At 39.4% G+C, this 14,061-nt stretch overlaps 1 long non-coding RNA gene across 4 annotated transcripts in view; it reads left to right on the forward strand.

Annotated features, from left to right (window-relative positions):
- Positions 1–14,061, forward strand: part of LOC115942360 (uncharacterized) — a 34,943-nt gene that overhangs the window by 9,371 nt on the left and 11,511 nt on the right. The window contains exons 3-4 of one of the 4 annotated variants that reach the window (XR_014139629.1): positions 1,721–8,394; positions 10,196–11,319. This is a non-coding gene — a long non-coding RNA (uncharacterized LOC115942360). Of the gene's footprint in view, positions 1–1,720; positions 8,395–10,195; positions 11,320–14,061 lie in introns of those variants that run through there. The other 3 variants (XR_014139627.1, XR_014139620.1, XR_014139626.1) reach the window with 3 other exon arrangements.

Genomic DNA, 14,061 nt, shown 5'->3' on the forward strand with positions numbered 1-14,061 from the left:
TTTCCATAATCCAGCAAATAGAAAGCACAAGCAAATAAAACATACCATTTACAAAAACAACATCAACACCAGACTGTTAGAGCTGGGTTATCTTATTGGTTATCCATCTGGAGAGAAAGTAAAAATGGGTCCTTATTTCATATTTAACCCAAAAGTCAATTCCAGATGGATTGAAGACTTCAATATAAAAGGCAAAACATGAGGGCGCCTGGGTGGCTCAGTCCTTAAGCGTCTGCCTTCGGCTCAGGTCATGATCCCAGGGTCCTGGGATCGAGTCCCCACATGGGGCTCCCTGCCCCGCAGGAAGCCTGCTTCTCCCTCTCCCACTCCCCCTGCTTGTGTTCCCTCTCTCGCTGTCTCTCTCTCTGTCAAATAAATAAATAAAATCTTTAAAAAAAAAAAAAAAAAGGCAAAACATGAAAAGATTTAGAATAAAATATAGAATAATACAGTATCTTTGGGACATGCCCATGTGATAGAAAAAATGTTCTTAAAATTCAAAGTACAAACCAAAGAAGTCAAAATTCAGCTCCCTTGAAACTTTGTCCTCAAAAGACAGAATGTGAAAGGAAAAATCATAAACTAGAAGGAAAGGTCTGCAACACCTATAACAACAACAAAAGTATCTAGAGCTATACCCCAGTACAGTAGGTACTAACTACGTGTGGCTCTTGAGTACTTAAAATGTAGGTAGGCCAAAGTAAGATGTGCTGTAAGTATGAAATAGATTCCAGATTTCAAAGAGTTAGTACAAAAAAAATTTTTGTATGAACATCTTGAAATGATAATATTTTGGTAAGTAGATTTTTATTAAGTAAAAAAACTATTAAAATTAATTTTGCCCAGGGATGCCTGGATAGCTTAGTCAGTTAAGTGGCAGACTATTAATTTCAATTCTGGTGATGATCTTCAGGGTCCTGGGATAGAGACCCATGTCAGGCTCCCCACTCAGTGAGGAGACTGCTTCAGCATTCTCTCTCTCCCTCTGCCCCTTCCCACTTTCTAAAATAAATAAATCTTTAAAAAATAAAATAAAATTAATTTTTCCTGTTTCTTATCACTTTTTTAACTGTGGCTACTAGAACATTTTAAATTACCTCTGTGACTTGCGTTTTATTTCTTTTGGACACCACTGATCTAGAATATACAATGAATTCATGCAAATCAGAAAAAGGCAACCCAATTTTTTAAATTGGCAAATACCACAAAAGAGGAAAAATTAATAGCTAAGAAACATTTGAAAAGATGGTTCAGGAAAATCAGGCATAATGCAGTGTTATTGGGAATGTTAATTGGTGTAATGGCTTTGGAAAACAATTTAGCGCTACCTTATAAAGTTGAATATGGGCATACCCCACAACCAACAATTGCATGTATCTTAGATATGCAAACTACAGAAACTTGCATGTGTACACCAAAGGCCATGTTCAGAAATGTCCATTGCAGCATTGGCAAATGTCCATACAACACCATGCATTTATATAATGAATGATTAAACAGCATTGAACATGAATGAACTTTTCAGCTCCACCTATCAAAATAGTTAAATCTCAGGAATATAATGACCAGGAAAAAAAAGGACATAAAAGAATATATAATTTTGTTTTCATTTATATGAAGTTTTATAAGTCAAAATTAAAGAACAGATTATGCAGGGAATTAAGCATGATAAGGAAAAGTAAAAAAAATTCAGGATTTTTTTTTTTTCTAAAGGGAAAAGGAATCATGGGAGCACCAAGGAGGCTTCAGAGAATCACTAAAGCTCTCTTTCTTAAACTAGGTGGTAAGTCCACAGATACTTGTTTTACTGTTATTTTGTCTACCCTCTGCTTGATTAATAAATGTATCTATTTACTATTTAATAAAAACTTGTATGTATCCTTTGACCAGCAAATTCTATTTCTGAAATTCTAGTTTATAGAAATAAAAGTACTAGTACAAAGAATAAATGTACAAAGATATTAATGGTATCATTACTTGTGTTGGGGGAAATAAAGAGAATGCTCATAAATAAGGGAATGGAGGAATACATTTTACAATATCTATACTAAGGAATATTATACTGTCATTTAAAAGAATGAATTTTCACTATACTAGATATTCTGGAGGAGTTTCCATGAGGTTTTGGGGTTTGTTGAATGGGAAAAGCAAGACACCTAAACTTATATATACATGCAAATATTTGTTTGATTTTATGAGTATGGGGAAAGATACGAGTGGATATATGCTGTTTAGTTGAGTTATCTTGATTTGAGAGGGGAGAAATGAAGGAAGGAGGAAGTGACAGAAAAAAAGAAAAAGGGGGGGGCGTGCCTGGGTGGCTCAGTCGGTTAAGGATCTATCTAACATTGGCTCAGGTCATGATCTCAGCGTCCTGGGATTGAGCCCCATGTCAGGATCAGCACTCACTGGGGAGTCTGCTTCTCACCCTTTACCTCTCCCTCTGCCCCTCCCCCCACTTATGCATGCTCTCTCAAATAAATAAAATCATTAAAAAAAAAAAAGAAAGAAAAGAAAAGAAAAAGGGAAAATTACCACCATACCCCAGTAAATATATTGTGGTCCTGTGTATATATATATAAACTACAGATGTTTGTATATATCTGGAGATCCATTAAGAAATTGGGAGGAAAAAAACAGTTGAATCTGTATTTACTGATATGGGGATGTCAACTGAAAAAAGTAAGTTCCAGAGTAATATGTGTTTGGAGTCTATTTCAGTAAAGCCAAAAGCCATATATATGCATATTTATGTAAGTGCTTGTATATCTGAACTGTGAGAGATGCAGAAGATTACACACCAGTCTTAATATTGCTGATGGTTTGAATGCAGGGAGTGAGAGAAAAAAAAGCAATCAAAGATAAATCCTAATTTTTTTACAATCAGCAACTGGGTGATTGGTGGAGACTAATGGAGACTGGGGGACAAATAGGTCAGGGGATGTGGGATTAATAATTCTGCTTTGAGGGGCATCTGTGTGGCTCAGTTGGTTAAGCATCCAACTCTTGATTCCGGCTCAGGTCATGATCTCAGGATTGTGAGATGGAGCCCCACAATGGTGTCTGTGCTCAGCAGGGAGTCTGCTCAAGATTCTTTCTCCTTCTCCCTCTTCTTCGCCCCTCCCCCCCCCCACTCGCACACCCTTTCTCTCCCTCTCTCTTAAAATAAGTAACTCTTTTTAAAAAGTGATTCTGGGGGCACCTGGGTGGCTCAGTCGTTAAGCGTCTGCCTTCAGCTCAGGTCATGATCCCAGGATCCTGGGATCGACCCCCACATGAGGCTCCCTGCTCCACGAGAAGCCTGCTTCTCCCTCTCCCTCTCCCCCTGCTTGTGTTCTCTCTCTCGCTATGTCTCTCTCTGTCAAATAAATAAATTTTAAAAATCTTAAAAAAAAAAAAGTGATTCTGGTTTGAACATACTAAGTTAGAGAATGCTGCTAAACATTCAAATGGAGATATGAAGTGACCAGTTCAAAATACCAGACAGGAATTTAGAGGAATGCTGTAGATATAGAGACATAGGTTTTGGAGTCACCAGGATACAAGTCTGTATGAGATCTCCTAGGGAGAAAATACAGCTAGAGAAAAGGGCAGATAAAAGGACAGGGCCCAGGATTAAGCATTTGGGAACATTAATATTTACAGGTCATAAAGAATGATAAGCCAGCAAAGGGACAAAGGTGAAGTTGAAAACAAACAGGAGAGTGTGGTCTCGTGGAAGCCATGAGAAGAAAGCTTTTAAATGAATGGACAGAAATTCAGAAGCAGTATGCTTCCCACTCTCAACTACTTTTTGGATTTATCTTTATATCAGTTATCAATTGCTGCATAACAAAACAGTGATTTAAAACAAAAATAGTGGGGGCGCCTGGGTGGCTCAGTCAGTTAAGGGGCTCCCTTTGGCTCAGGTCATGATCCCAGGGTCCTGTGTTTGAGCCCTGCATCAGGCTCCTTGCTCAGTGGGGAGTCTGCTTCTGCCTCTCCCTCTGCCCTTCCCCCACCCCTGCTCATGCTCACTGTCTCTCCTCTCAAATAAATAATATCTTAAAAAAAATAAAAACAAAACAAAAATAGTCATTGATTGTGCTCACAAATTTTCAATCTGATCAGGACTCAGGCAGGGAGGGTTCGTCTCTGTTTCACATGGGATCAGCTGGGACAGCTCTACTGAGAGCTAGCAGATCAGTTTCCAAGGTGGCTCACATATGTTGCTGGCAAGTCGGTACAGACTGTTGGCTGGCAGCTCAGCCAGGGCTGAAGACTAAGGTCCTTAGTTCTTCCTGTTAGACCTCTTCATGTGGCCTTAGCTTTTTCATTAGCATAGTGGCTGTTTCTAACAGTGAGCCTCCTAAGAAGAGCCAAGTGAAAACTGCCTTGCCTTTTATGACCTAGCCTTAGAAGTCACATAGCATTTACTTCCACTGTACTCTATTAGTTGAAGCAATCACAAGGCCCACCCAAGTTCAAGGGGAAGGAACATAACTCCACCTCTTAATGGGGGAGTGGCAAGGTTTTGGAAGAGCACTTTGGATGGGAAATACTGTTGTTACCATTTGGGCAAAATATCTACCCAAACCGGGTCAGACATGATAGCTAAAAAGCAAAGCCTAGAGATATCTGCACAGATGGGTACCAAATTTATTGACAGAGTATGTTAGAAAGAAATACTGCAACCAAGTGTCTAAGAATCACATTTAATGCAGCACCTCAAAGAGTTCTGTGCAATATATATTTCATAATCAAAGAGGGAAAGCCTGAGTATAAGAGGAGGCATAGATAAAGCAGATACTTGTTTAATGTTAAGTGACAATGACCACAACATTATTAATATTAACAATTATTATTTAAATTCAGTATGTCCATATAAAAGAATCTTTTTTGAAAAATCATGCTTAGTATTACCAGTTCTTGGTTATTTCATTTAAAAAAATTTTTAACGAAATAAAAAGTAGACAATGGATGATATTCTTGGAAAAATGAAAATTCCCAAACTTGAATCAAGAAAAATCAGAAAGCAAGAATAACCACAGAAGAAATAAAGGGCTGGGGCAGTTGGGTGGCTCAGTCGGTTTAGCATCTGACTCTTGATTTCGGCTCAGGTCATGATCTCAAGGTTGTGAGATCAAGCCCCACACTGGGCTCCATACTCAGCTAGGAGTATGCTTGAGATTCTCTCTCTCCCTCTCCTTCTGCCCCTCCCCCTGCTCTCTCACACACACACAACACACACAAACACTCTTTCTCTCTCTCTCTCAAATATATAAATAAATCTTTAAAAAAAAAAAAAGGATAATCAAATATCTATACCTAAAAGAGATGCAGACTGCTTCATTAAAGAAGAAAAAATTAGGGCGCCTGGGTGGCTCAGTTGGTTAAGCGACTGCCTTCGGCTCAGGTCATGATCCTGGAGTCCCGGGATCGAGTCCCGCATCGGGCTCCCTGCTCGGCAGGGAGTCTGCTTCTCCCTCTGACCCTCCTCCCTCTCATGCTCTCTGTCTCTCATTCTCTCTGTCTCAAATAAATAAATAAAATCTTTTAAAAAAGAAAAAATTATATGATTATCTCAATAAATGAAAAAATATTAATGAAGTTTAACATTCATTACTGATAAGTACTCTCAGTCAACTAGAAGCAGAAGAAAATTTAATATTAAAATGTTTGCTGGAAAAGTATAAAAACATCATAGTTAATGTAGAACATTGAGAACTTTCCCATTAAAACTAGAAACATAGAGCACCTGGGTGGCTCAGTTGGTTGAGTGACTGCCTTCGGCTCGGGTCATGATCACGGAGTCCTGGGATCGAGTCCCGCGTCGGGCTCCCGGCTTGGCGGGGGGTCTGCTTCTCCCTCTGACCTTCTCCCCTCTCATGCTCTCTCTCACTGTTTCTCTTTCAAATAAATAAAATCTTAAAAAAAAAAAAAAAGAAACATAATGGGTGCCTCAGTTGGTTAAGCATCCACCTCTTGATTTCAGCTCAGGTCATGATCTCAGGGTTGTGAGATCGAGCCCTGTGTCGGATTCCCCACTCAGCAGGGAGTCTGCTTGAGGTTCTCTCTCTCTCCCTCTCCCTCTGCCCCTCCCCGCCCAAATAAATATTTTTTAAAAAACTAGAAACATAAGGGGCTGGATGGCTCAGTCGGTTAAGCATCTACCTTTGGCTCAGGTCATGTTGCCGGGGTCCTGGAATCAGGCCCCGTGTTGGGTGCTCTGCTCAGTGTGAAGCCTGCTTCTCCCTCTCCCTCTGACCCTACCCCCTGCTCGTGCTCTTACTCGCTCTGTCTCTCTCAAATGAATAAATTTAAAATCTTAAAAAAAAAAAGACTAGAAACATAAGTATACTGATAGACTCATATAGAGGGCCTAACATTAATTAAAGCCTATAAATAGGAAGAGAAAAATATTACACATTTTCTGCAGACAATGTGATCTAGAACACTTAAGAAAATCAACTGGTAAACTAGTAGCTCTCATAAAAATTTACTATCAATGTGGTTGGGTATGAAATTAGCCTAATTTTTTAAGGTTTAGGAGTCCCATGATCATTCTCAAGTTAGGTGGTTTACTAAAATGATTCACAAGACTTACTAGCAGGTTTGGGGCGCCTGGGTGGCTCAGTCGTTAAGCGTCTGCCTTCAGCTCAGGTCATGATCCCAGGGTCCCGGGATCGAGCCCCACATCAGTCTCCCTGCTCCACGGGAAACCTACTTCTCCCACTCCCCCTGCTTCTCCCACTCCCCCTGCTTGTGTTCCCTCTCTCACTGTGTCTCTCTCTGTCAAATAAATAAATCTATAAAAAAATAAAATAAATTAAAAAAAAAAAGACTTACTAGCCATTTATACTCGCAGCCAAGGCTTATTACAGCAAAAGATACAGAGTAAGAGCAACAGAACAAAAATATACATTGGGTGAAGTCCAGAGAAATCACACATAGGCTTCCAAGTCATTCCCCTCCTGGGACCACACAAGATACACTCTTTCTAGCAGCAAACTGGAAGGACAATGTTAAATGTCTGCCAAAAGAAGTTCACTCTGGTCCAAGGGTTTGAAGCTTTTATCAAAGGTTGGGGGCATGTAGGCAACTGTTCTGGCTACATGACCATCCATGGTAACTGAAACTCAGGACCCCAACAGCGAAATGAAGCACATCATCAATTGTGATGCTTGTGCAAAACAATCCTAATAAACTGGTACAGCATCATCCATTGCCCTGGGCATACAGAATGTCATCAGAAACATAAAGAGCATTCTGAAGGCCATATTCTCAGGGGTTGGCCAAGGGCTAACAGGGTTCTAGGGTTCCCAAAGACAGGCAACCATTAACTCTTGTCTTCACAAGAGTATTAACTGTATTAACTCTTTTCTTCACAAAAATTAACAGTATTAGCCAATTTTAAAATGTAAGAAAGAAAAAGAGAATCCCATCCATAATGGCAACAAAAGTTATAAACAATGAGAAATAAGTGCACCCTATATTAAGAAAACTTGAAAAGTAAAGTTTTAAGAAACAGGGAAATATATGTTGTACCTAGACAGAAAGACAACATTGACTTCTGATTCTGGATAAAGAGGGACTAAACACACATCCTATTCCTCTACCAACAGTAGCTAAAAAAAATAAATAAACAAACAAAAAACCCTGCACATTATACATAAACCAAAATGACTCTGGAATCTTACTGGCTTGGGACCTTGGGATCACAAAATGACACAGTGATGAGATACCTGGGTTTTCTCTTTTTGTCTCCTATACCCAGACTGGGTGCTAGAGTAGCTGGCAACTGAGAAAGGCCAACAGGAATACATAAAAATGCTCCCCAAGCTGTCTCTAGCTAATGGCCCAAGAAATGTGCAACCTACCAAGAGAGAAATAGACAATACTTCCCTACCCTACCAAACATGGAACAAAGCCATGGTCTCTCTTTACTCCTGTCAGCAATACCTTGGGAATGGGGAGCCTAGAGTTCCGCTCTGTCCCAGCTGTAATGTGGGTGGTATCAGAGAAGACTGAGTGGGAACTTGGGATTTTTCATCCCTGCTTGGTAGTATTGAGGCCCCTTTATATTATCAAGGGAGGCTACATGGGGATTCTGGACTTCTCCCCACCAACTGTTTAAAGGTACCCTTCCCTTTACCCTTCAGTATCAGAGGAGGCTGAGTGTGAAGATGGAACTTTCACCAACACCCAGCAATAATGAGGCCTCCCCTGTTACAATATTGCAGGACCTAACAAGTCACCCCCACCTTCCCAACCAAGATGATGTCAGGCATAGTGGGAGGCAAGATATCCAATTTCCATACAAAGGAACAAGGCACCAAGGTATCACTTCCTTCTGAGATGCCAAGAAGGTCAAATGGGAAGTCCAGAATTTTACCCTCATCTGGCAGAAAGGAGGTGGGTACCCCATTCCTCTCTAGGATGGTGTCAGAAAGAACCTGCTAAAATAGATTTATGTAAGATCCAGAGTCTCATGTCTCTAAATGTCCAGGATACAATTTATTTTTTTAAGGATTTTATTTATTTGAGAGAGAGAGCACGAAAGCAAGCAGGGGGAGGAAGAAGGACAAGCAGACTCTGCACTGAGCATGGAGCCTGATGCGGCGCTTTGATCTCAGGACCCCGAGATCATGACCTGAGCTGAAATCAAGAGTCAGACACTTAACTGACTCGGCCACCCAGGCGCCCCTGTCCAGGATACAATTAAAAAAAAAAAAAGTCACTCATCATACCAAGAACCGGAAAATTTCAACTTGAATGACAAAATATAATTTTAAAAATACTGACACCAAGGGGCGCCTGGGTGGCTCAGTTGGTTAAGCGACTGCCTTCGGCTCAGGTCATGATCCTGGAGTCCCTGGATCGAGTCCCGCATTGGGCTCCCTGCTCGGCGGGGAGTCTGCCTCTCCCTCTGACCCTCCCCCCTCTCATGTGCTCTCTCTCTCTCATTCTCTCTGTCTCAAATAAATAAATAAAATCTTAAAAAAAAAAAAAATACTGACACCAAAATGAATCATATGTCTGCATTATCTGACAAGGATTTTAAAACAACTATCATAAAACTGCTTCATCAAACATTTATGAACCCATTTGAAACAAATACATTTGAAAAGTCTCAGCAAAGAGGGGCACCTGGGTGGCTCAGTTAGTTGAGCGGCTGCCTTCGGCTCAAGTCATGATCCCAGAGTCCTGGGATTGAGCCCCACATCGGGCTCCCTGCTCGGCAGGAAGCCTGCATCTCCCTCTCCCTCTGCTACTGCCCCTGCTTTGTGCTCTCTCTCTCTCAAATAAGTAAGTAAAATCTTAAAAAAAAAAAAGTCTCAGGGGCACCTGGGTGGCTCAGTTGGTAAGGCTCAGTCTGCCTTCAGCTCAGGTCATGATCACAGGGTCCTGGGATCGAGCCCTGCACCAGGCTCCCTACTCCACGGGAAGCCTGCTTCTCCCTCTCCTCTTGCTGTGTCTCTCTCTGTCAAATAAACAAATAAAATCTTAAAAGAAAAAAAAGTCTCAGCAAAGAAATAGAATATAAAGTAGAACTAAATGGAAATGTTCAGTTCAATGGGTGAGCTCAACATCTGAATGGAAAAGACAGAGGAAAGGAACTTGAAGATAAGACAAAGCTACCCAATCTAAACCACAAAGAGAAAATAAACTGAAAAAAAAAAAATGAACTGGTCCTCAGGAACCAGTGGAACTATAACAAAAGATAAACATTTGTGAAATCAGAGTCCCAAAAGAAGAAAAAGAGGGTGGGGCAGAAAAAGTATTCAAAGAAATGATGACTGAAATTTTCCAAATTTGTCAAAATACATAAACCTATAGCTTCAAGAAGCTGGACAAATCATCAACAGGTCAGATCCAAAGATATCACCCCAAGGTACATCATACTTAAACTTCTTAAATCTGAGGTGCCTGGGTGGCTCAGTCAGTTAAGCATCTGCCTTCGGCTCAGGTTGTGATCCCGGGGTCCTGGGATTGAGCCCCAAATCAGGTTCCCTGCTCAGCGGGGAGTCTGTTTCTCCCTCTCCCTTTGCCCCTCCCCCCACTCATGCTCACTCGCGCTCTCTCTCCCCCAAATAAATAAATAAAATCTTTTTAAAAATAAATAAACTTCTTAAAACTAAAGACAAAATATCTTGAAAGCATTGACAGAGAAATAACACTTATATAGGGGAACTTTTTTTTTGAATGACATCAGATTTCTCATGAGAAACCATGGAGGTCAAAAGAAAGTGGCCTATTTTCCAAGTACTCAAGGAAAAGAACTGTCAACCCCAAATTCTACATCTAGTGAAATCATCCTTCAAGAATGAAGGGAAGCTACAGAAAACTTAGAAGAATTAAGAATTTGTCACCACAATGGGGCGCCTGGGTGGCTCAGATGGTTAGGCGTCTGCCTTCGGCTCAGGTCATGATCCCAGCGTCCTGGGATCGAGCCCCGCATCAGGCTCCCTGCTCAGCGGGGAGCCTGCTTCTCCCTCTCCCTCTGCCTCTCTCCCTCCTCATGCTCTCTCTCTCTGTATCCCTGTGTCTCAAATGAATAAATAAAATCTTTAAAAAAAAAAAAAAGAATTTGTCACCACTAAACCTACTCTAAAAATTGCTAAAGAATGTTCTTAAAATATAAGGAAGATGATAAAAGATGAAAACAGAATATCAAGAAGAATTAAAGCACAATTGCAATCGTGGAAATGTTGGCAAATACCTTCCTTCTCTCAAGTTTTTAAAATTATGTTTGACAGTTGAAGCAAAAAATATAACATTGTCTGATGTGGTTCTCAGTGTATGTGGGAGAAACATTTAAGACAATTATAAATAGGGGAGGGTAAAATGACTTAAAGGGAGGTAAGGTTTTTATACTTCATTTGAACTAGTAAAATATTAAAACCAGTAGACTGTGATAAATTATGTATAATGCAATATCTAGAGCAACTACCAAAAAAATCTACACGAAGAGACACCAAAAACACTATAGTTAAATCAAAATGGAATTCTTTTTTATTTATTTATTTTTTAATGCAGGGCTTGAACTCACAACCCTGAGATCAAGACCTGAGGCGAGATCAAGAGTCGAATGCTTTTTAAAAAAAATTTTTTAAGATTGTATTTATTTATTTGTCAGAGAGACAGAAAGAGCACAAGTAGGCAGAGCGGCAGGCAGAGGCAGAGGGAGAAGCAGGCTCCCCGCTGAGCAAGGAGCCCAATGCCAGACATGATCCCAGGACCCTGGGATCATGACCTGAGCTGAAGACAGACCTTAACCAACTGAGCCACCCAGGTGCCCCACCAAAATGGAATTCTTAAAAAAAATCAATTAACTTAAAAAAAAAAAATCAATTAACTCACAGAAAGGCAAGAAAAAGAAAAAGAGAAATGGAAAAGAGAAGGAATAAGCAAAAAAGAAAATGGCAGATTTAAGCTCCAGCATTTCAGTGATTACGTTAAATATAAATTCTTTAAATATAATAATTAAAAGACAGATTAGGAGAGTAAATTAATAATAAGAAGAAAAAGATCAGTAACCCAGTTTTTAAAAATGTGCAAAGAAGTTGTATGGTGACAGATGGTAGCTACATTTGTGGTGAGCATAACATAACATACAGAGTTGTCAAATCGCTGTGTTGCATACCTGAAACTCATGTAACATTGTGTGTCGCTTATACATCAATAAAAAAATTGCTAAGAGAATAATAAAATTTATATGCAGAATTTAAAAGCACAGGAAGAACCATGGTTTTAACTTTGTAACTGTAATGTATCAAATATTAATTTTAGAAACTAAATAAACTTTTTTTAAAGATTTTATTTTTAAGTAATCACCACACCCAACATGGGACTTGAACTCACAACGACAAGATCAAGAGTGATATGCTCCACTGACTGAGCCAGCCAGGCGCCCCTGGAAACTAAATAAACTTCCCAGTAATCTCTTCTGTGCAAAAATTAATTAATTGATTAATTGATTAATTAATTAATTAATTATTAAAAATAAAATGGGCAAAGGATCTGAGTAGCCATTTCCCCAAAGAAGATATACAAATCCCTAATAGGCATATGAAGAAAATGCTCAACATCATTAGTCCTTAGGGAAATGCAATAATGAAATAAGTGATTTACATCTGCTAGGATGGCTAGAATTAAAAAGGCAGACTACAATAAGTGTTGACAAGGATGTGGAGAAATTGGAACTCTCATACATTGCCAGGAGGACTGTAAAATTGTGAAGCCACTTTGGAAAATAGTCTGGGCAGTTCCTCAAAATATTAAACATAGAGTTAATATATTACCCAGCAATTCCACTCGAGTATTAAAAACATGCATCTACACAAAACTTGCACATGAATATTCATAGAAGCATTACTTATAATAACTAAAGCTAGAAACATCTCAAATAAGTACATTAATTGATGAACGGATAAACAAAATATGTGACATCCATACAATGGGAATAGATTTTGGAATTAAAAAAGAATGAATCTGATAATATGCCACAACATAGATGAGCCTTAAAATCATTGTTTTAAGTGAGGGAATCCCACCGCAAAAGATTACATATTATATGATCATATTCATGTGAAATGTGCAAATAGGCAAATCCTTAGAGACAGAACATAGAGTAGTGGTTGCCTATGGCTGACAGAGGTGGAGTGAAGAAATGGGGAGTGACTGGTAATAGACATGAGGCTTTTGGGGGGTGACAAATAAATGTTCTCAGATTGCGATGGTCTGTGGATATACTAAAGTCCATTGAATTACATTCTTTAAATGGGTGATTTTTGTGTGTGAATTATATTGTAATCTTTTTATAGAAGAAGCCACAGGAAAAAAAGTCAATTGTATTTTTATATACTAGCAATGAACAATTGAATATTGAAATTTAAAAAAACAATATCATTAATAATAGGAACTACTTAGGGATAAACTTACAAAGGATATGAAAGATCTGTATACTGAAAACTATAAAATACTGCTGAGAAAAATTAAAACCTTATAAATGGAAAGATGGACCTCCTTTATGGTTAAAAGACTCAATATTGTTAAGGTGTCAATTCTCCCCAAACTTATCTATAGATTCAGTGCAATACCAATCAAAATCCCAGCAAGCTTTTTTGAAAACGTTGACTTACTGATTCTAAAATTCACATGGAAATTCAAAGAAACAGAACAGCCAAAACAACTCAGAAAAAGAAAAAAACAATGTTGGAAGGCTAATACTATGTAATCACAATAGTTATTATAAAGGTACAGTCATCAAAACAGTTTGGTTTTAACATAAAGCTAGGAACATATATATCAAAGGAATAGAAGAGAGTCCCAAAACAAACCTACACATGTATGGACAGCTATTTTTAACGAAGGCATAAAGGCAATTTAGTGGAGAGAGGATACACTTTTCAACAAGTGGTACTTGAACAACTGGGCTTCCATATGCAAAAAAATAAAGAAGCTTGGATCCATATCTCACACCACATACAGCAATTAACTCTAAGTGAATCATAGACCTAAATGAGAAACCGTAATTATAAAACTTTTAAAAGAAAATGGAAGAAACCCTTGTGACCTTCACTTAGGCAATAAAAGCACAACCCAAGGACGCCTGGGTGGCTCAGTTGGTTAAGCGTCTGCCTTCAGCTCAGGTCGTGATTTCAGGGTACTGGGATTGAGCCCCACATCAGGCTCCCTGCTCAGCGGGAAGTCTGCTTCTCCCTCTCCCTCTGCTCCTCCCCCTCCCCCCCTCATGCTCTCTCTTTCTCTCTCTCTCAAATAAATCTTTTTTTTTTTTTTAAGATTTTATTTATTTACTTGACAGAGAGAAAGACAGCGAGAGAGGGAACATAAGCAGGGGGAGTGTGAGAGGGAGAAGCAGGCCTCCCGCCGAGCAGGGAGCCCGATGCGGGGCTCGATCCCAGGACCCTGGGATCATGACTTCAGCCGAAGACAGACGCTTAACGACTGAGCCACCCAGGTGCCCCACAAATAAATAAATCTTTAAAAAATAAGGAAATCGGGGTGCCTGGGTGGCTCAGTCGGTTAAGCATCTGCCTTCGGCTCAGGTCATGATCC

Source organism: Leptonychotes weddellii, chromosome 1 (assembly GCF_054177405.1).
Source record: "Leptonychotes weddellii isolate Sample4059 chromosome 1, ASM5417740v2, whole genome shotgun sequence".
Classification (NCBI taxonomy): Eukaryota; Metazoa; Chordata; class Mammalia; order Carnivora; family Phocidae; genus Leptonychotes; species Leptonychotes weddellii.